The 21,634-nt window shown below is 50.7% G+C and overlaps 16 non-coding genes across 16 annotated transcripts; all 16 read right to left on the bottom strand.

Annotated features, from left to right (window-relative positions):
* Positions 1-121: 121 nt before the first annotated feature.
* On the bottom strand, positions 122-204 carry TRNAL-CAG (transfer RNA leucine (anticodon CAG)). The gene has a single exon. It is a non-coding gene; the product is annotated as a tRNA-Leu (tRNA).
* Positions 205-1,770: 1,566 nt separating this feature from the next.
* Positions 1,771-1,853, bottom strand: TRNAL-CAG (transfer RNA leucine (anticodon CAG)). The gene has a single exon. It is a non-coding gene; the product is annotated as a tRNA-Leu (tRNA).
* Positions 1,854-3,419: 1,566 nt separating this feature from the next.
* On the bottom strand, positions 3,420-3,502 carry TRNAL-CAG (transfer RNA leucine (anticodon CAG)). Its single transcript has one exon. It is a non-coding gene; the product is annotated as a tRNA-Leu (tRNA).
* Positions 3,503-5,068: 1,566 nt separating this feature from the next.
* Positions 5,069-5,151, bottom strand: TRNAL-CAG (transfer RNA leucine (anticodon CAG)). The gene has a single exon. It is a non-coding gene; the product is annotated as a tRNA-Leu (tRNA).
* A 1,020-nt stretch (positions 5,152-6,171) lies between these two features.
* Positions 6,172-6,254, bottom strand: TRNAL-CAG (transfer RNA leucine (anticodon CAG)). The gene has a single exon. It is a non-coding gene; the product is annotated as a tRNA-Leu (tRNA).
* Positions 6,255-7,834: 1,580 nt separating this feature from the next.
* Positions 7,835-7,917, bottom strand: TRNAL-CAG (transfer RNA leucine (anticodon CAG)). The gene has a single exon. It is a non-coding gene; the product is annotated as a tRNA-Leu (tRNA).
* A 482-nt stretch (positions 7,918-8,399) lies between these two features.
* On the bottom strand, positions 8,400-8,482 carry TRNAL-CAG (transfer RNA leucine (anticodon CAG)). The gene has a single exon. It is a non-coding gene; the product is annotated as a tRNA-Leu (tRNA).
* A 1,030-nt stretch (positions 8,483-9,512) lies between these two features.
* TRNAL-CAG (transfer RNA leucine (anticodon CAG)) lies at positions 9,513-9,595 on the bottom strand. Its single transcript has one exon. It is a non-coding gene; the product is annotated as a tRNA-Leu (tRNA).
* A 1,020-nt stretch (positions 9,596-10,615) lies between these two features.
* On the bottom strand, positions 10,616-10,698 carry TRNAL-CAG (transfer RNA leucine (anticodon CAG)). The gene has a single exon. It is a non-coding gene; the product is annotated as a tRNA-Leu (tRNA).
* A 1,570-nt stretch (positions 10,699-12,268) lies between these two features.
* TRNAL-CAG (transfer RNA leucine (anticodon CAG)) lies at positions 12,269-12,351 on the bottom strand. Its single transcript has one exon. It is a non-coding gene; the product is annotated as a tRNA-Leu (tRNA).
* Positions 12,352-12,833: 482 nt separating this feature from the next.
* Positions 12,834-12,916, bottom strand: TRNAL-CAG (transfer RNA leucine (anticodon CAG)). Its single transcript has one exon. It is a non-coding gene; the product is annotated as a tRNA-Leu (tRNA).
* A 1,030-nt stretch (positions 12,917-13,946) lies between these two features.
* Positions 13,947-14,029, bottom strand: TRNAL-CAG (transfer RNA leucine (anticodon CAG)). Its single transcript has one exon. It is a non-coding gene; the product is annotated as a tRNA-Leu (tRNA).
* A 1,580-nt stretch (positions 14,030-15,609) lies between these two features.
* On the bottom strand, positions 15,610-15,692 carry TRNAL-CAG (transfer RNA leucine (anticodon CAG)). The gene has a single exon. It is a non-coding gene; the product is annotated as a tRNA-Leu (tRNA).
* A 2,116-nt stretch (positions 15,693-17,808) lies between these two features.
* On the bottom strand, positions 17,809-17,891 carry TRNAL-CAG (transfer RNA leucine (anticodon CAG)). The gene has a single exon. It is a non-coding gene; the product is annotated as a tRNA-Leu (tRNA).
* A 1,566-nt stretch (positions 17,892-19,457) lies between these two features.
* Positions 19,458-19,540, bottom strand: TRNAL-CAG (transfer RNA leucine (anticodon CAG)). Its single transcript has one exon. It is a non-coding gene; the product is annotated as a tRNA-Leu (tRNA).
* A 1,566-nt stretch (positions 19,541-21,106) lies between these two features.
* On the bottom strand, positions 21,107-21,189 carry TRNAL-CAG (transfer RNA leucine (anticodon CAG)). Its single transcript has one exon. It is a non-coding gene; the product is annotated as a tRNA-Leu (tRNA).
* Positions 21,190-21,634: the final 445 nt, after the last annotated feature.

Raw genomic sequence — 21,634 nt, 5'->3', positions numbered from 1 at the left:
AACCATGAGGCCTGCAGTGCGTGCTCCAACTCCATCTCCCTGTTCCAGAAAGCCTTGGCCAGCAGTTATAGGACGCCTGGAATGTTACAATCAAATGAAAAGAAAAATTCTGTTACAGACATGTCAGAAGTGGGATTCGAACCCACGCCTCCAGAGGAGACTGCGACCTGAACGCAGCGCCTTAGACCACTCGGCCATCCTGACTCTGCCATTTGCACCCCTCAGATGCGGCTTAGAGGCAATGTTGGAAAGTCTCAAAGACCACCCGCCTAAAATCCTCTCCTATTGCATTAAAGTCTCCCAATTCCTCCCAAAAGAATAATCACAGGCAGGGCAGCACTCATACAACGACTACTGGCACAGACGTGCAGGGTTCAATCCCTATGTACAGCAGCTACTTGTCACAAGCACACATGAGTCTTTCATGTTTCTGCAGAACGGTGCTGCCTGCCACCTGTTAACAGACACAAGCAACTACACCTCAGGAAATAGGAAGGCAGGAGGCGGGCTGGTTTATGCAAATAAAAGCATGCACTGTGTCCAACCCTTCAGGAGGTTCAGGCAGTGTGCTAGAGCCTTCTTGGTCACAAGAGGTTGGGCACTAGTCCCGGGGAGCCTGTTTAGGCTGAAAGGACTGTGTATGGGCCGGCCTGATCTCCCTGTACTCCTGCACAGGACTCACTCTAAATGATAGGGCTAAAGAGTTCTGCCAGCAAAGCCTATATACAATGGCCGTTCGGGGCCGTTTGGGCAGACAGGTGGTTGGTTGGGCAGAGGGCGAGGAGGAAGAACTGTGTTCACTCCTCTGCCTGCCTTTTTACCTCTCGCTTCCCCCCACTCACTCCTCCATCTGCCTCCCACTATGTCACACTAACTTTCCTCCTGACCTCCATTTCAAATAGGTCACTTCATTCCAACTAGGCCCAGTGAAAAGGACAAGACGTTGGGTTCTTTATGCATTTTTTCCAAAGACAAAATGCTGCGCTGCGCCCATTTGCAAGTCCACAAAGCTAGCACAGTCCTAAGACGGTTTTTCATTTAAGCACTGTAGTACACCTGCCAAAAGGGCAGTGAAGCATTCCAGGACGAACTGCAGACCTAGCTGGAGGACGGGAGTGTGTGGAGCAAGCTCCAACTCCATCTCCCTGTTCCAGAAATCCGTGGCCGGCAGTTATAGGAAGCGTGGAATGCAATCACATGAAAAGTAAAAACCCGTTTCAGGCATGTCAGAAGTGGGATTCGAACCCAGACCTGAACGCAGCACCTTAGACCACTCGGCCATCCTGACTTTGCCTTAGGCGCTCGCCTGAATCGGCTTAGAGGCTATGTTGGCAAGTCTTTGACCACACTTAAATCCTCTTGGATTTCCTAAAATGTCTCCACAGTCTGCCAGGAATATACTCTCGCGCATCCCACCCACCCCTCCTAACCCACCACCCTCCCCATCCATTTTAAAAATGTCACTTCATTCCCACTAGGCCCAGTTAAAAGGACAACACATTGGGTTCTTTATGCATTTTTTCCAAAGGCAAAATGTCGCGGTGCGCCCGTTTGCATGTCCACAAGGCCGGCCCAGTCCAAAGATGGTTTTTCACTGGAGTTCACTTTCCCAAAAAAGAAGCGAGGAAATACAGGAAGCACTGGAAATCAACCATGAGGCCTGCAGTGCGTGCTCCAACTCCATCTCCCTGTTCCAGAAAGCCTTGGCCAGCAGTTATAGGACGCCTGGAATGTTACAATCAAATGAAAAGAAAAATTCTGTTACAGACATGTCAGAAGTGGGATTCGAACCCACGCTTCCAGAGGAGACTGCGACCTGAATGCAGCGCCTTAGACCACTCGGCCATCCTGACTCTGCCATTTGCACCCCTCAGATGCGGCTTAGAGGCAATGTTGGAAAGTCTCAAAGACCACCCGCCTAAAATCCTCTCCTATTGCATTAAAGTCTCCCAATTCCTCCCAAAAGAATAATCACAGGCAGGGCAGCACTCATACAACGACTACTGGCACAGACGTGCAGGGTTCAATCCCTATGTACAGCAGCTACTTGTCACAAGCACACATGAGTCTTTCATGTTTCTGCAGAACGGTGCTGCCTGCCACCTGTTAACAGACACAAGCAACTACACCTCAGGAAATAGGAAGGCAGGAGGCGGGCTGGTTTATGCAAATAAAAGCATGCACTGTGTCCAACCCTTCAGGAGGTTCAGGCAGTGTGCTAGAGCCTTCTTGGTCACAAGAGGTTGGGCACTAGTCCCGGGGAGCCTGTTTAGGCTGAAAGGACTGTGTATGGGCCGGCCTGATCTCCCTGTACTCCTGCACAGGACTCACTCTAAATGACAGGGCTAAAGAGTTCTGCCAGCAAAGCCTATATACAATGGCCGTTCGTGGCCGTTTGGGCAGGCAGGTGGTTGGTTGGGCAGAGGGCGAGGAGGAAGAACTGTGTTCACTCCTCTGCCTGCCTTTTTACCTCTCGCTTCCCCCCACTCACTCCTCCATCTGCCTCCCACTATGTCACACTAACTTTCCACCTGACCCCCATTTCAAATAGGTCACTTCATTCCAACTAGGCCCAGTGAAAAGGACAAGACGTTGGGTTCTTTATGCATTTTTTCCAAAGACAAAATGCCGCGCTGCGCCCATTTGCAAGTCCACAAAGCTAGCACAGTCCTAAGACGGTTTTTCATTTAAGCACTGTAGTACACCTGCCAAAAGGGCAGTGAAGCATTCCAGGACGAACTGCAGACCTAGCTGGAGGACGGGAGTGTGTGGAGCAAGCTCCAACTCCATCTCCCTGTTCCAGAAGTCTGTGGCCGGCAGTTATAGGAAGCGTGGAATGCAATCACATGAAAAGTAAAAACCCGTTTCAGGCATGTCAGAAGTGGGATTCGAACCCAGACCTGAACGCAGCACCTTAGACCACTCGGCCATCCTGACTCTGCCTTAGGCGCTTGCCTGAATCGGCTTAGAGGCTATGTTGGCAAGTCTTTGACCACACTTAAATCCTCTTGGATTTCCTAAAATGTCTCCACAGTCTTCCAGGAATATACTCTCGCGCATCCCACCCACCCCTCCTAACCCACCACCCTCCCCATCCATTTTAAAAATGTCACTTCATTCCCACTAGGCACAGTTAAAAGGACAACACATTGGGTTCTTTATGCATTTTTTCCAAAGGCAAAATGTCGCGGTGCGCCCGTTTGCATGTCCACAAGGCCGGCCCAGTCCAAAGATGGTTTTTCACTGGAGTTCACTTTCCCAAAAAAGAAGCGAGGAAATACAGGAAGCACTGGAAATCAACCATGAGGCCTGCAGTGCGTCCTCCAACTCCATCTCCCTGTTCCAGAAAGCCTTGGCCAGCAGTTATAGGACGCCTGGAATGTTACAATCAAATGAAAAGAAAAATTCTGTTACAGACATGTCAGAAGTGGGATTCGAACCCACGCCTCCAGAGGAGACTGCGACCTGAACGCAGCGTCTTAGACCACTCGGCCATCCTGACTCTGCCATTTGCACCCCTCAGATGCGGCTTAGAGGCAATGTTGGAAAGTCTCAAAGACCACCCGCCTAAAATCCTCTCCTATTGCATTAAAGTCTCCCAATTCCTCCCAAAAGAATAATCACAGGCAGGGCAGCACTCATACAATGACTACTGGCACAGACGTGCAGGGTTCAATCCCTATGTACAGCAGCTACTTGTCACAAGCACACATGAGTCTTTCATGTTTCTGCAGAACGGTGCTGCCTGCCACCTGTTAACAGACACAAGCAACTACACCTCAGGAAATAGGAAGGCAGGAGGCGGGCTGGTTTATGCAAATAAAAGCATGCACTGTGTCCAACCCTTCAGGAGGTTCAGGCAGTGTGCTAGAGCCTTCTTGGTCACAAGAGGTTGGGCACTAGTCCCGGGGAGCCTGTTTAGGCTGAAAGGACTGTGTATGGGCCGGCCTGATCTCCCTGTACTCCTGCACAGGACTCACTCTAAATGACAGGGCTAAAGAGTTCTGCCAGCAAAGCCTATATACAATGGCCGTTCGTGGCCGTTTGGGCAGGCAGGTGGTTGGTTGGGCAGAGGGCAAGGAGGAAGAACTGTGTTCACTCCTCTGCCTGCCTTTTTACCTCTCGCTTCCCCCCACTCACTCCTCCATCTGCCTCCCACTATGTCACACTAACTTTCCTCCTGACCTCCATTTCAAATAGGTCACTTCATTCCAACTAGGCCCAGTGAAAAGGACAAGACGTTGGGTTCTTTATGCATTTTTTCCAAAGACAAAATGCCGCGCTGCGCCCATTTGCAAGTCCACAAAGCTAGCACAGTCCTAAGACGGTTTTTCATTTAAGCACTGTAGTACACCTGCCAAAAGGGCAGTGAAGCATTCCAGGACGAACTGCAGACCTAGCTGGAGGACGGGAGTGTGTGGAGCAAGCTCCAACTCCATCTCCCTGTTCCAGAAGTCCGAGGCCGGCAGTTATAGGAAGCGTGGAATGCAATCACATGAAAAGTAAAAACCTGTTTCAGGCATGTCAGAAGTGGGATTCGAACCCAGACCTGAACGCAGCACCTTAGATCACTCGGCCATCCTGACTCTGCCTTAGGCGCTTGCCTGAATCGGCTTAGAGGCTATGTTGGCAAGTCTTTGACCACACTTAAATCCTCTTGGATTTCCTAAAATGTCTCCACAGTCTGCCAGGAATATACTCTTGCGCATCCCACCCACCCCTCCTAACCCACCACCCTCCCCATCCATTTTAAAAATGTCACTTCATTCCCACTAGGCCCAGTTAAAAGGACAACACATTGGGTTCTTTATGCATTTTTTCCAAAGGCAAAATGTCGCGGTGCGCCCGTTTGCATGTCCACAAGGCCGGCCCAGTCCAAAGATGGTTTTTCACTGGAGTTCACTTTCCCAAAAAAGAAGCGAGGAAATACAGGAAGCACTGGAAATCAACCATGAGGCCTGCAGTGCGTGCTCCAACTCCATCTCCCTGTTCCAGAAAGCCTTGGCCAGCAGTTATAGGACGCCTGGAATGTTACAATCAAATGAAAAGAAAAATTCTGTTACAGACATGTCAGAAGTGGGATTCGAACCCACGCCTCCAGAGGAGACTGCGACCTGAACGCAGCGCCTTAGACCACTCGGCCATCCTGACTCTGCCATTTGCACCCCTCAGATGCGGCTTAGAGGCAATGTTGGAAAGTCTCAAAGACCACCCGCCTAAAATCCTCTCCTATTGCATTAAAGTCTCCCAATTCCTCCCAAAAGAATAATCACAGGCAGGGCAGCACTCATACAACGACTACTGGCACAGACGTGCAGGGTTCAATCCCTATGTACAGCAGCTACTTGTCACAAGCACACATGAGTCTTTCATGTTTCTGCAGAACGGTGCTGCCTGCCACCTGTTAACAGACACAAGCAACTACACCTCAGGAAATAGGAAGGCAGGAGGCGGGCTGGTTTATGCAAATAAAAGCATGCACTGTGTCCAACCCTTCAGGAGGTTCAGGCAGTGTGCTAGAGCCTTCTTGGTCACAAGAGGTTGGGCACTAGTCCCGGGGAGCCTGTTTAGGCTGAAAGGACTGTGTATGGGCCGGCCTGATCTCCCTGTACTCCTGCACAGGACTCACTCTAAATGATAGGGCTAAAGAGTTCTGCCAGCAAAGCCTATATACAATGGCCGTTCGGGGCCGTTTGGGCAGACAGGTGGTTGGTTGGGCAGAGGGCGAGGAGGAAGAACTGTGTTCACTCCTCTGCCTGCCTTTTTACCTCTCGCTTCCCCCCACTCACTCCTCCATCTGCCTCCCACTATGTCACACTAACTTTCCTCCTGACCTCCATTTCAAATAGGTCACTTCATTCCAACTAGGCCCAGTGAAAAGGACAAGACGTTGGGTTCTTTATGCATTTTTTCCAAAGACAAAATGCTGCGCTGCGCCCATTTGCAAGTCCACAAAGCTAGCACAGTCCTAAGACGGTTTTTCATTTAAGCACTGTAGTACACCTGCCAAAAGGGCAGTGAAGCATTCCAGGACGAACTGCAGACCTAGCTGGAGGACGGGAGTGTGTGGAGCAAGCTCCAACTCCATCTCCCTGTTCCAGAAATCCGTGGCCGGCAGTTATAGGAAGCGTGGAATGCAATCACATGAAAAGTAAAAACCCATTTCAGGCATGTCAGAAGTGGGATTCGAACCCACGCCTCCAGAGGAGACTGCGACCTGAACGCAGCGCCTTAGACCACTCGGCCATCCTGACTCTGCCTTAGGCGCTCGCCTGAATCGGCTTAGAGGCTATGTTGGCAAGTCTTTGACCACACTTAAATCCTCTTGGATTTCCTAAAATGTCTCCACAGTCTGCCAGGAATATACTCTCGCGCATCCCACCCACCCCTCCTAACCCACCACCCTCCCCATCCATTTTAAAAATGTCACTTCATTCCCACTAGGCCCAGTTAAAAGGACAACACATTGGGTTCTTTATGCATTTTTTCCAAAGGCAAAATGTCGCGGTGCGCCCGTTTGCATGTCCACAAGGCCGGCCCAGTCCAAAGATGGTTTTTCACTGGAGTTCACTTTCCCAAAAAAGAAGCGAGGAAATACAGGAAGCACTGGAAATCAACCATGAGGCCTGCAGTGCGTGCTCCAACTCCATCTCCCTGTTCCAGAAAGCCTTGGCCAGCAGTTATAGGACGCCTGGAATGTTACAATCAAATGAAAAGAAAAAATCTGTTACAGACATGTCAGAGGTGGGATTCGAACCCACTGCGACCTGAACGCAGCGCCTTAGACCACTCGGCCATCCTGACTCTGCCATTTGCACCCCTCAGATGCGGCTTAGAGGCAATGTTGGAAAGTCTCAAAGATCACCCGCCTAAAATCCTCTCCTATTGCATTAAAGTCTCCCAATTCCTCCCAAAAGAATAATCACAGGCAGGGCAGCACTCATACAACGACTACTGGCACAGACGTGCAGGGTTCAATCCCTATGTACAGCAGCTACTTGTCACAAGCACACATGAGTCTTTCATGTTTCTGCAGAACGGTGCTGCCTGCCACCTGTTAACAGACACAAGCAACTACACCTCAGGAAATAGGAAGGCAGGAGGCGGGCTGGTTTATGCAAATAAAAGCATGCACTGTGTCCAACCCTTCAGGAGGTTCAGGCAGTGTGCTAGAGCCTTCTTGGTCACAAGAGGTTGGGCACTAGTGCCGGGGAGCCTGTTTAGGCTGAAAGGACTGTGTATGGGCCGGCCTGATCTCCCTGTACTCCTGCACAGGACTCACTCTAAATTACAGGGCTAAAGAGTTCTGCCAGCAAAGCCTATATACAATGGCCGTTCGTGGCCGTTCGGGGCCGTTTGGGCAGGCAGGTGGTTGGTTGGGCAGAGGGCGAGGAGGAAGAACTGTGTTCACTCCTCTGCCTGCCTTTTTACCTCTCGCTTCCCCCCACTCACTCCTCCATCTGCCTCCCACTATGTCACACTAACTTTCCACCTGACCCCCATTTCAAATAGGTCACTTCATTCCAACTAGGCCCAGTGAAAAGGACAAGACGTTGGGTTCTTTATGCATTTTTTCCAAAGACAAAATGCCGCGCTGCGCCCATTTGCAAGTCCACAAAGCTAGCACAGTCCTAAGACGGTTTTTCATTTAAGCACTGTAGTACACCTGCCAAAAGGGCAGTCAAGCATTCCAGGACCAACTGCAGACCTAGCTGGAGGACGGGAGTGTGTGGAGCAAGCTCCAACTCCATCTCCCTGTTCCAGAAATCCGTGGCCGGCAGTTATAGGAAGCGTGGAATGCAATCACATGAAAAGTAAAAACCCATTTCAGGCATGTCAGAAGTGGGATTCGAACCCACGCCTCCAGAGGAGACTGCGACCTGAACGCAGCGCCTTAGACCACTCGGCCATCCTGACTCTGCCTTAGGCGCTCGCCTGAATCGGCTTAGAGGCTATGTTGGCAAGTCTTTGACCACACTTAAATCCTCTTGGATTTCCTAAAATGTCTCCACAGTCTGCCAGGAATATACTCTCGCGCATCCCACCCACCCCTCCTAACCCACCACCCTCCCCATCCATTTTAAAAATGTCACTTCATTCCCACTAGGCCCAGTTAAAAGGACAACACATTGGGTTCTTTATGCATTTTTTCCAAAGGCAAAATGTCGCGGTGCGCCCGTTTGCATGTCCACAAGGCCGGCCCAGTCCAAAGATGGTTTTTCACTGGAGTTCACTTTCCCAAAAAAGAAGCGAGGAAATACAGGAAGCACTGGAAATCAACCATGAGGCCTGCAGTGCGTGCTCCAACTCCATCTCCCTGTTCCAGAAAGCCTTGGCCAGCAGTTATAGGACGCCTGGAATGTTACAATCAAATGAAAAGAAAAAATCTGTTACAGACATGTCAGAGGTGGGATTCGAACCCACGCCTCCAGCGGAGACTGCGACCTGAACGCAGCGCCTTAGACCACTCGGCCATCCTGACTCTGCCGTTTGCACCCCTCAGATGCGGCTTAGAGGCAATGTTGGAAAGTCTCAAAGACCACCCGCCTAAAATCCTCTCCTATTGCATTAAAGTCTCCAAATTCCTCCCAAAAGAATAATCACAGGCAGGGCAGCACTCATACAACGACTACTGGCACAGACGTGCAGGGTTCAATCCCTATGTACAGCAGCTACTTGTCACAAGCACACATGAGTCTTTCATGTTTCTGCAGAACGGTGCTGCCTGCCACCTGTTAACAGACACGAGCAACTACACCTCAGGAAATAGGAAGGCAGGAGGCGGGCTGGTTTATGCAAATAAAAGCATGCACTGTGTCCAACCCTTCAGGAGGTTCAGGCAGTGTGCTAGAGCCTTCTTGGTCACAAGAGGTTGGGCACTAGTGCCGGGGAGCCTGTTTAGGCTGAAAGGACTGTGTATGGGCCGGCCTGATCTCCCTGTACTCCTGCACAGGACTCACTCTAAATTACAGGGCTAAAGAGTTCTGCCAGCAAAGCCTATATACAATGGCCGTTCGTGGCCGTTCGGGGCCGTTTGGGCAGGCAGGTGGTTGGTTGGGCAGAGGGCGAGGAGGAAGAACTGTGTTCACTCCTCTGCCTGCCTTTTTACCTCTCGCTTCCCCCCACTCACTCCTCCATCTGCCTCCCACTATGTCACACTAACTTTCCACCTGACCCCCATTTCAAATAGGTCACTTCATTCCAACTAGGCCCAGTGAAAAGGACAAGACGTTGGGTTCTTTATGCATTTTTTCCAAAGACAAAATGCCGCGCTGCGCCCATTTGCAAGTCCACAAAGCTAGCACAGTCCTAAGACGGTTTTTCATTTAAGCACTGTAGTACACCTGCCAAAAGGGCAGTCAAGCATTCCAGGACCAACTGCAGACCTAGCTGGAGGACGGGAGTGTGTGGAGCAAGCTCCAACTCCATCTCCCTGTTCCAGAAATCCGTGGCCGGCAGTTATAGGAAGCGTGGAATGCAATCACATGAAAAGTAAAAACCCATTTCAGGCATGTCAGAAGTGGGATTCGAACCCACGCCTCCAGAGGAGACTGCGACCTGAACGCAGCGCCTTAGACCACTCGGCCATCCTGACTCTGCCATTTGCACCCCTCAGATGCGGCTTAGAGGCAATGTTGGAAAGTCTCAAAGACCACCCGCCTAAAATCCTCTCCTATTGCATTAAAGTCTCCCAATTCCTCCCAAAAGAATAATCACAGGCAGGGCAGCACTCATACAACGACTACTGGCACAGACGTGCAGGGTTCAATCCCTATGTACAGCAGCTACTTGTCACAAGCACACATGAGTCTTTCATGTTTCTGCAGAACGGTGCTGCCTGCCACCTGTTAACAGACACAAGCAACTACACCTCAGGAAATAGGAAGGCAGGAGGCGGGCTGGTTTATGCAAATAAAAGCATGCACTGTGTCCAACCCTTCAGGAGGTTCAGGCAGTGTGCTAGAGCCTTCTTGGTCACAAGAGGTTGGGCACTAGTCCCGGGGAGCCTGTTTAGGCTGAAAGGACTGTGTATGGGCCGGCCTGATCTCCCTGTACTCCTGCACAGGACTCACTCTAAATGATAGGGCTAAAGAGTTCTGCCAGCAAAGCCTATATACAATGGCCGTTCGGGGCCGTTTGGGCAGACAGGTGGTTGGTTGGGCAGAGGGCGAGGAGGAAGAACTGTGTTCACTCCTCTGCCTGCCTTTTTACCTCTCGCTTCCCCCCACTCACTCCTCCATCTGCCTCCCACTATGTCACACTAACTTTCCTCCTGACCTCCATTTCAAATAGGTCACTTCATTCCAACTAGGCCCAGTGAAAAGGACAAGACGTTGGGTTCTTTATGCATTTTTTCCAAAGACAAAATGCTGCGCTGCGCCCATTTGCAAGTCCACAAAGCTAGCACAGTCCTAAGACGGTTTTTCATTTAAGCACTGTAGTACACCTGCCAAAAGGGCAGTGAAGCATTCCAGGACGAACTGCAGACCTAGCTGGAGGACGGGAGTGTGTGGAGCAAGCTCCAACTCCATCTCCCTGTTCCAGAAATCCGTGGCCGGCAGTTATAGGAAGCGTGGAATGCAATCACATGAAAAGTAAAAACCCATTTCAGGCATGTCAGAAGTGGGATTCGAACCCACGCCTCCAGAGGAGACTGCGACCTGAACGCAGCGCCTTAGACCACTCGGCCATCCTGACTCTGCCTTAGGCGCTCGCCTGAATCGGCTTAGAGGCTATGTTGGCAAGTCTTTGACCACACTTAAATCCTCTTGGATTTCCTAAAATGTCTCCACAGTCTGCCAGGAATATACTCTCGCGCATCCCACCCACCCCTCCTAACCCACCACCCTCCCCATCCATTTTAAAAATGTCACTTCATTCCCACTAGGCCCAGTTAAAAGGACAACACATTGGGTTCTTTATGCATTTTTTCCAAAGGCAAAATGTCGCGGTGCGCCCGTTTGCATGTCCACAAGGCCGGCCCAGTCCAAAGATGGTTTTTCACTGGAGTTCACTTTCCCAAAAAAGAAGCGAGGAAATACAGGAAGCACTGGAAATCAACCATGAGGCCTGCAGTGCGTGCTCCAACTCCATCTCCCTGTTCCAGAAAGCCTTGGCCAGCAGTTATAGGACGCCTGGAATGTTACAATCAAATGAAAAGAAAAAATCTGTTACAGACATGTCAGAGGTGGGATTCGAACCCACTGCGACCTGAACGCAGCGCCTTAGACCACTCGGCCATCCTGACTCTGCCGTTTGCACCCCTCAGATGCGGCTTAGAGGCAATGTTGGAAAGTCTCAAAGACCACCCGCCTAAAATCCTCTCCTATTGCATTAAAGTCTCCAAATTCCTCCCAAAAGAATAATCACAGGCAGGGCAGCACTCATACAACGACTACTGGCACAGACGTGCAGGGTTCAATCCCTATGTACAGCAGCTACTTGTCACAAGCACACATGAGTCTTTCATGTTTCTGCAGAACGGTGCTGCCTGCCACCTGTTAACAGACACGAGCAACTACACCTCAGGAAATAGGAAGGCAGGAGGCGGGCTGGTTTATGCAAATAAAAGCATGCACTGTGTCCAACCCTTCAGGAGGTTCAGGCAGTGTGCTAGAGCCTTCTTGGTCACAAGAGGTTGGGCACTAGTGCCGGGGAGCCTGTTTAGGCTGAAAGGACTGTGTATGGGCCGGCCTGATCTCCCTGTACTCCTGCACAGGACTCACTCTAAATTACAGGGCTAAAGAGTTCTGCCAGCAAAGCCTATATACAATGGCCGTTCGTGGCCGTTTGGGCAGGCAGGTGGTTGGTTGGGCAGAGGGCGAGGAGGAAGAACTGTGTTCACTCCTCTGCCTGCCTTTTTACCTCTCGCTTCCCCCCACTCACTCCTCCATCTGCCTCCCACTATGTCACACTAACTTTCCACCTGACCCCCATTTCAAATAGGTCACTTCATTCCAACTAGGCCCAGTGAAAAGGACAAGACGTTGGGTTCTTTATGCATTTTTTCCAAAGACAAAATGCCGCGCTGCGCCCATTTGCAAGTCCACAAAGCTAGCACAGTCCTAAGACGGTTTTTCATTTAAGCACTGTAGTACACCTGCCAAAAGGGCAGTCAAGCATTCCAGGACCAACTGCAGACCTAGCTGGAGGACGGGAGTGTGTGGAGCAAGCTCCAACTCCATCTCCCTGTTCCAGAAATCCGTGGCCGGCAGTTATAGGAAGCGTGGAATGCAATCACATGAAAAGTAAAAACCCATTTCAGGCATGTCAGAAGTGGGATTCGAACCCACGCCTCCAGAGGAGACTGCGACCTGAACGCAGCGCCTTAGACCACTCGGCCATCCTGACTCTGCCTTAGGCGCTCGCCTGAATCGGCTTAGAGGCTATGTTGGCAAGTCTTTGACCACACTTAAATCCTCTTGGATTTCCTAAAATGTCTCCACAGTCTGCCAGGAATATACTCTCGCGCATCCCACCCACCCCTCCTAACCCACCACCCTCCCCATCCATTTTAAAAATGTCACTTCATTCCCACTAGGCCCAGTTAAAAGGACAACACATTGGGTTCTTTATGCATTTTTTCCAAAGGCAAAATGTCGCGGTGCGCCCGTTTGCATGTCCACAAGGCCGGCCCAGTCCAAAGATGGTTTTTCACTGGAGTTCACTTTCCCAAAAAAGAAGCGAGGAAATACAGGAAGCACTGGAAATCAACCATGAGGCCTGCAGTGCGTGCTCCAACTCCATCTCCCTGTTCCAGAAAGCCTTGGCCAGCAGTTATAGGACGCCTGGAATGTTACAATCAAATGAAAAGAAAAAATCTGTTACAGACATGTCAGAGGTGGGATTCGAACCCACGCCTCCAGCGGAGACTGCGACCTGAACGCAGCGCCTTAGACCACTCGGCCATCCTGACTCTGCCGTTTGCACCCCTCAGATGCGGCTTAGAGGCAATGTTGGAAAGTCTCAAAGACCACCCGCCTAAAATCCTCTCCTATTGCATTAAAGTCTCCAAATTCCTCCCAAAAGAATAATCACAGGCAGGGCAGCACTCATACAACGACTACTGGCACAGACGTGCAGGGTTCAATCCCTATGTACAGCAGCTACTTGTCACAAGCACACATGAGTCTTTCATGTTTCTGCAGAACGGTGCTGCCTGCCACCTGTTAACAGACACGAGCAACTACACCTCAGGAAATAGGAAGGCAGGAGGCGGGCTGGTTTATGCAAATAAAAGCATGCACTGTGTCCAACCCTTCAGGAGGTTCAGGCAGTGTGCTAGAGCCTTCTTGGTCACAAGAGGTTGGGCACTAGTGCCGGGGAGCCTGTTTAGGCTGAAAGGACTGTGTATGGGCCGGCCTGATCTCCCTGTACTCCTGCACAGGACTCACTCTAAATTACAGGGCTAAAGAGTTCTGCCAGCAAAGCCTATATACAATGGCCGTTCGTGGCCGTTCGGGGCCGTTTGGGCAGGCAGGTGGTTGGTTGGGCAGAGGGCGAGGAGGAAGAACTGTGTTCACTCCTCTGCCTGCCTTTTTACCTCTCGCTTCCCCCCACTCACTCCTCCATCTGCCTCCCACTATGTCACACTAACTTTCCACCTGACCCCCATTTCAAATAGGTCACTTCATTCCAACTAGGCCCAGTGAAAAGGACAAGACGTTGGGTTCTTTATGCATTTTTTCCAAAGACAAAATGCCGCGCTGCGCCCATTTGCAAGTCCACAAAGCTAGCACAGTCCTAAGACGGTTTTTCATTTAAGCACTGTAGTACACCTGCCAAAAGGGCAGTCAAGCATTCCAGGACCAACTGCAGACCTAGCTGGAGGACGGGAGTGTGTGGAGCAAGCTCCAACTCCATCTCCCTGTTCCAGAAATCCGTGGCCGGCAGTTATAGGAAGCGTGGAATGCAATCACATGAAAAGTAAAAACCCATTTCAGGCATGTCAGAAGTGGGATTCGAACCCACGCCTCCAGAGGAGACTGCGACCTGAACGCAGCGCCTTAGACCACTCGGCCATCCTGACTCTGCCTTAGGCGCTCGCCTGAATCGGCTTAGAGGCTATGTTGGCAAGTCTTTGACCACACTTAAATCCTCTTGGATTTCCTAAAATGTCTCCACAGTCTGCCAGGAATATACTCTCGCGCATCCCACCCACCCCTCCTAACCCACCACCCTCCCCATCCATTTTAAAAATGTCACTTCATTCCCACTAGGCCCAGTTAAAAGGACAACACATTGGGTTCTTTATGCATTTTTTCCAAAGGCAAAATGTCGCGGTGCGCCCGTTTGCATGTCCACAAGGCCGGCCCAGTCCAAAGATGGTTTTTCACTGGAGTTCACTTTCCCAAAAAAGAAGCGAGGAAATACAGGAAGCACTGGAAATCAACCATGAGGCCTGCAGTGCGTGCTCCAACTCCATCTCCCTGTTCCAGAAAGCCTTGGCCAGCAGTTATAGGACGCCTGGAATGTTACAATCAAATGAAAAGAAAAAATCTGTTACAGACATGTCAGAGGTGGGATTCGAACCCACTGCGACCTGAACGCAGCGCCTTAGACCACTCGGCCATCCTGACTCTGCCATTTGCACCCCTCAGATGCGGCTTAGAGGCAATGTTGGAAAGTCTCAAAGACCACCCGCCTAAAATCCTCTCCTATTGCATTAAAGTCTCCCAATTCCTCCCAAAAGAATAATCACAGGCAGGGCAGCACTCATACAACGACTACTGGCACAGACGTGCAGGGTTCAATCCCTATGTACAGCAGCTACTTGTCACAAGCACACATGAGTCTTTCATGTTTCTGCAGAACGGTGCTGCCTGCCACCTGTTAACAGACACAAGCAACTACACCTCAGGAAATAGGAAGGCAGGAGGCGGGCTGGTTTATGCAAATAAAAGCATGCACTGTGTCCAACCCTTCAGGAGGTTCAGGCAGTGTGCTAGAGCCTTCTTGGTCACAAGAGGTTGGGCACTAGTGCCGGGGAGCCTGTTTAGGCTGAAAGGACTGTGTATGGGCCGGCCTGATCTCCCTGTACTCCTGCACAGGACTCACTCTAAATTACAGGGCTAAAGAGTTCTGCCAGCAAAGCCTATATACAATGGCCGTTCGTGGCCGTTCGGGGCCGTTTGGGCAGGCAGGTGGTTGGTTGGGCAGAGGGCGAGGAGGAAGAACTGTGTTCACTCCTCTGCCTGCCTTTTTACCTCTCGCTTCCCCCCACTCACTCCTCCATCTGCCTCCCACTATGTCACACTAACTTTCCACCTGACCCCCATTTCAAATAGGTCACTTCATTCCAACTAGGCCCAGTGAAAAGGACAAGACGTTGGGTTCTTTATGCATTTTTTCCAAAGACAAAATGCCGCGCTGCGCCCATTTGCAAGTCCACAAAGCTAGCACAGTCCTAAGACGGTTTTTCATTTAAGCACTGTAGTACACCTGCCAAAAGGGCAGTCAAGCATTCCAGGACCAACTGCAGACCTAGCTGGAGGACGGGAGTGTGTGGAGCAAGCTCCAACTCCATCTCCCTGTTCCAGAAATCCGTGGCCGGCAGTTATAGGAAGCGTGGAATGCAATCACATGAAAAGTAAAAACCCATTTCAGGCATGTCAGAAGTGGGATTCGAACCCACGCCTCCAGAGGAGACTGCGACCTGAACGCAGCGCCTTAGACCACTCGGCCATCCTGACTCTGCCTTAGGCGCTCGCCTGAATCGGCTTAGAGGCTATGTTGGCAAGTCTTTGACCACACTTAAATCCTCTTGGATTTCCTAAAATGTCTCCACAGTCTGCCAGGAATATACTCTCGCGCATCCCACCCACCCCTCCTAACCCACCACCCTCCCCATCCATTTTAAAAATGTCACTTCATTCCCACTAGGCCCAGTTAAAAGGACAACACATTGGGTTCTTTATGCATTTTTTCCAAAGGCAAAATGTCGCGGTGCGCCCGTTTGCATGTCCACAAGGCCGGCCCAGTCCAAAGATGGTTTTTCACTGGAGTTCACTTTCCCAAAAAAGAAGCGAGGAAATACAGGAAGCACTGGAAATCAACCATGAGGCCTGCAGTGCGTGCTCCAACTCCATCTCCCTGTTCCAGAAAGCCTTGGCCAGCAGTTATAGGACGCCTGGAATGTTACAATCAAATGAAAAGAAAAAATCTGTTACAGACATGTCAGAGGTGGGATTCGAACCCACTGCGACCTGAACGCAGCGCCTTAGACCACTCGGCCATCCTGACTCTGCCATTTGCACCCCTCAGATGCGGCTTAGAGGCAATGTTGGAAAGTCTCAAAGACCACCCGCCTAAAATCCTCTCCTATTGCATTAAAGTCTCCCAATTCCTCCCAAAAGAATAATCACAGGCAGGGCAGCACTCATACAACGACTACTGGCACAGACGTGCAGGGTTCAATCCCTATGTACAGCAGCTACTTGTCACAAGCACACATGAGTCTTTCATGTTTCTGCAGAACGGTGCTGCCTGCCACCTGTTAACAGACACAAGCAACTACACCTCAGGAAATAGGAAGGCAGGAGGCGGGCTGGTTTATGCAAATAAAAGCATGCACTGTGTCCAACCCTTCAGGAGGTTCAGGCAGTGTGCTAGAGCCTTCTTGGTCACAAGAGGTTGGGCACTAGTCCCGGGGAGCCTGTTTAGGCTGAAAGGACTGTGTATGGGCCGGCCTGATCTCCCTGTACTCCTGCACAGGACTCACTCTAAATGACAGGGCTAGAGAGTTCTGCCAGCAAAGCCTATATACAATGGCCGTTCGTGGCCGTTTGGGCAGGCAGGTGGTTGGTTGGGCAGAGGGCGAGGAGGAAGAACTGTGTTCACTCCTCTGCCTGCCTTTTTACCTCTCGCTTCCCCCCACTCACTCCTCCATCTGCCTCCCACTATGTCACACTAACTTTCCTCCTGACCTCCATTTCAAATAGGTCACTTCATTCCAACTAGGCCCAGTGAAAAGGACAAGACGTTGGGTTCTTTATGCATTTTTTCCAAAGACAAAATGCCGCGCTGCGCCCATTTGCAAGTCCACAAAGCTAGCACAGTCCTAAGACGGTTTTTCATTTAAGCACTGTAGTACACCTGCCAAAAGGGCAGTGAAGCATTCCAGGACGAACTGCAGACCTAGCTGGAGGACGGGAGTGTGTGGAGCAAGCTCCAACTCCATCTCCCTGTTCCAGAAGTCCGAGGCCGGCAGTTATAGGAAGCGTGGAATGCAATCACATGAAAAGTAAAAACCCGTTTCAGGCATGTCAGAAGTGGGATTCGAACCCAGACCTGAACGCAGCACCTTAGATCACTCGGCCATCCTGACTCTGCCTTAGGCGCTTGCCTGAATCGGCTTAGAGGCTATGTTGGCAAGTCTTTGACCACACTTAAATCCTCTTGGATTTCCTAAAATGTCTCCACAGTCTGCCAGGAATATACTCTTGCGCATCCCACCCACCCCTCCTAACCCACCACCCTCCCCATCCATTTTAAAAATGTCACTTCATTCCCACTAGGCCCAGTTAAAAGGACAACACATTGGGTTCTTTATGCATTTTTTCCAAAGGCAAAATGTCGCGGTGCGCCCGTTTGCATGTCCACAAGGCCGGCCCAGTCCAAAGATGGTTTTTCACTGGAGTTCACTTTCCCAAAAAAGAAGCGAGGAAATACAGGAAGCACTGGAAATCAACCATGAGGCCTGCAGTGCGTGCTCCAACTCCATCTCCCTGTTCCAGAAAGCCTTGGCCAGCAGTTATAGGACGCCTGGAATGTTACAATCAAATGAAAAGAAAAATTCTGTTACAGACATGTCAGAAGTGGGATTCGAACCCACGCCTCCAGAGGAGACTGCGACCTGAACGCAGCGCCTTAGACCACTCGGCCATCCTGACTCTGCCATTTGCACCCCTCAGATGCGGCTTAGAGGCAATGTTGGAAAGTCTCAAAGACCACCCGCCTAAAATCCTCTCCTATTGCATTAAAGTCTCCCAATTCCTCCCAAAAGAATAATCACAGGCAGGGCAGCACTCATACAACGACTACTGGCACAGACGTGCAGGGTTCAATCCCTATGTACAGCAGCTACTTGTCACAAGCACACATGAGTCTTTCATGTTTCTGCAGAACGGTGCTGCCTGCCACCTGTTAACAGACACAAGCAACTACACCTCAGGAAATAGGAAGGCAGGAGGCGGGCTGGTTTATGCAAATAAAAGCATGCACTGTGTCCAACCCTTCAGGAGGTTCAGGCAGTGTGCTAGAGCCTTCTTGGTCACAAGAGGTTGGGCACTAGTCCCGGGGAGCCTGTTTAGGCTGAAAGGACTGTGTATGGGCCGGCCTGATCTCCCTGTACTCCTGCACAGGACTCACTCTAAATGATAGGGCTAAAGAGTTCTGCCAGCAAAGCCTATATACAATGGCCGTTCGGGGCCGTTTGGGCAGACAGGTGGTTGGTTGGGCAGAGGGCGAGGAGGAAGAACTGTGTTCACTCCTCTGCCTGCCTTTTTACCTCTCGCTTCCCCCCACTCACTCCTCCATCTGCCTCCCACTATGTCACACTAACTTTCCTCCTGACCTCCATTTCAAATAGGTCACTTCATTCCAACTAGGCCCAGTGAAAAGGACAAGACGTTGGGTTCTTTATGCATTTTTTCCAAAGACAAAATGCTGCGCTGCGCCCATTTGCAAGTCCACAAAGCTAGCACAGTCCTAAGACGGTTTTTCATTTAAGCACTGTAGTACACCTGCCAAAAGGGCAGTGAAGCATTCCAGGACGAACTGCAGACCTAGCTGGAGGACGGGAGTGTGTGGAGCAAGCTCCAACTCCATCTCCCTGTTCCAGAAATCCGTGGCCGGCAGTTATAGGAAGCGTGGAATGCAATCACATGAAAAGTAAAAACCCGTTTCAGGCATGTCAGAAGTGGGATTCGAACCCAGACCTGAACGCAGCACCTTAGACCACTCGGCCATCCTGACTCTGCCTTAGGCGCTCGCCTGAATCGGCTTAGAGGCTATGTTGGCAAGTCTTTGACCACACTTAAATCCTCTTGGATTTCCTAAAATGTCTCCACAGTCTGCCAGGAATATACTCTCGCGCATCCCACCCACCCCTCCTAACCCACCACCCTCCCCATCCATTTTAAAAATGTCACTTCATTCCCACTAGGCCCAGTTAAAAGGACAACACATTGGGTTCTTTATGCATTTTTTCCAAAGGCAAAATGTCGCGGTGCGCCCGTTTGCATGTCCACAAGGCCGGCCCAGTCCAAAGATGGTTTTTCACTGGAGTTCACTTTCCCAAAAAAGAAGCGAGGAAATACAGGAAGCACTGGAAATCAACCATGAGGCCTGCAGTGCGTGCTCCAACTCCATCTCCCTGTTCCAGAAAGCCTTGGCCAGCAGTTATAGGACGCCTGGAATGTTACAATCAAATGAAAAGAAAAATTCTGTTACAGACATGTCAGAAGTGGGATTCGAACCCACGCTTCCAGAGGAGACTGCGACCTGAACGCAGCGCCTTAGACCACTCGGCCATCCTGACTCTGCCATTTGCACCCCTCAGATGCGGCTTAGAGGCAATGTTGGAAAGTCTCAAAGACCACCCGCCTAAAATCCTCTCCTATTGCATTAAAGTCTCCCAATTCCTCCCAAAAGAATAATCACAGGCAGGGCAGCACTCATACAACGACTACTGGCACAGACGTGCAGGGTTCAATCCCTATGTACAGCAGCTACTTGTCACAAGCACACATGAGTCTTTCATGTTTCTGCAGAACGGTGCTGCCTGCCACCTGTTAACAGACACAAGCAACTACACCTCAGGAAATAGGAAGGCAGGAGGCGGGCTGGTTTATGCAAATAAAAGCATGCACTGTGTCCAACCCTTCAGGAGGTTCAGGCAGTGTGCTAGAGCCTTCTTGGTCACAAGAGGTTGGGCACTAGTCCCGGGGAGCCTGTTTAGGCTGAAAGGACTGTGTATGGGCCGGCCTGATCTCCCTGTACTCCTGCACAGGACTCACTCTAAATGACAGGGCTAAAGAGTTCTGCCAGCAAAGCCTATATACAATGGCCGTTCGTGGCCGTTTGGGCAGGCAGGTGGTTGGTTGGGCAGAGGGCGAGGAGGAAGAACTGTGTTCACTCCTCTGCCTGCCTTTTTACCTCTCGCTTCCCCCCACTCACTCCTCCATCTGCCTCCCACTATGTCACACTAACTTTCCACCTGACCCCCATTTCAAATAGGTCACTTCATTCCAACTAGGCCCAGTGAAAAGGACAAGACGTTGGGTTCTTTATGCATTTTTTCCAAAGACAAAATGCCGCGCTGCGCCCATTTGCAAGTCCACAAAGCTAGCACAGTCCTAAGACGGTTTTTCATTTAAGCACTGTAGTACACCTGCCAAAAGGGCAGTGAAGCATTCCAGGACGAACTGCAGACCTAGCTGGAGGACGGGAGTGTGTGGAGCAAGCTCCAACTCCATCTCCCTGTTCCAGAAGTCTGTGGCCGGCAGTTATAGGAAGCGTGGAATGCAATCACATGAAAAGTAAAAACCCGTTTCAGGCATGTCAGAAGTGGGATTCGAACCCAGACCTGAACGCAGCACCTTAGACCACTCGGCCATCCTGACTCTGCCTTAGGCGCTTGCCTGAATCGGCTTAGAGGCTATGTTGGCAAGTCTTTGACCACACTTAAATCCTCTTGGATTTCCTAAAATGTCTCCACAGTCTTCCAGGAATATACTCTCGCGCATCCCACCCACCCCTCCTAACCCACCACCCTCCCCATCCATTTTAAAAATGTCACTTCATTCCCACTAGGCACAGTTAAAAGGACAACACATTGGGTTCTTTATGCATTTTTTCCAAAGGCAAAATGTCGCGGTGCGCCCGTTTGCATGTCCACAAGGCCGGCCCAGTCCAAAGATGGTTTTTCACTGGAGTTCACTTTCCCAAAAAAGAAGCGAGGAAATACAGGAAGCACTGGAAATCAACCATGAGGCCTGCAGTGCGTGCTCCAACTCCATCTCCCTGTTCCAGAAAGCCTTGGCCAGCAGTTATAGGACGCCTGGAATGTTACAATCAAATGAAAAGAAAAATTCTGTTACAGACATGTCAGAAGTGGGATTCGAACCCACGCCTCCAGAGGAGACTGCGACCTGAACGCAGCGTCTTAGACCACTCGGCCATCCTGACTCTGCCATTTGCACCCCTCAGATGCGGCTTAGAGGCAATGTTGGAAAGTCTCAAAGACCACCCGCCTAAAATCCTCTCCTATTGCATTAAAGTCTCCCAATTCCTCCCAAAAGAATAATCACAGGCAGGGCAGCACTCATACAATGACTACTGGCACAGACGTGCAGGGTTCAATCCCTATGTACAGCAGCTACTTGTCACAAGCACACATGAGTCTTTCATGTTTCTGCAGAACGGTGCTGCCTGCCACCTGTTAACAGACACAAGCAACTACACCTCAGGAAATAGGAAGGCAGGAGGCGGGCTGGTTTATGCAAATAAAAGCATGCACTGTGTCCAACCCTTCAGGAGGTTCAGGCAGTGTGCTAGAGCCTTCTTGGTCACAAGAGGTTGGGCACTAGTCCCGGGGAGCCTGTTTAGGCTGAAAGGACTGTGTATGGGCCGG

Source organism: Ambystoma mexicanum, chromosome 11, assembly GCF_040938575.1.
Source record: "Ambystoma mexicanum isolate Mex_15411 chromosome 11, UKY_AmexF1_1, whole genome shotgun sequence".
In the NCBI taxonomy this organism is placed as follows: domain Eukaryota; kingdom Metazoa; phylum Chordata; class Amphibia; order Caudata; family Ambystomatidae; genus Ambystoma; species Ambystoma mexicanum.
The sequence above is the reverse complement of the archived record's forward strand: the minus strand, read 5'-3'. Positions and strand labels throughout refer to the sequence as shown.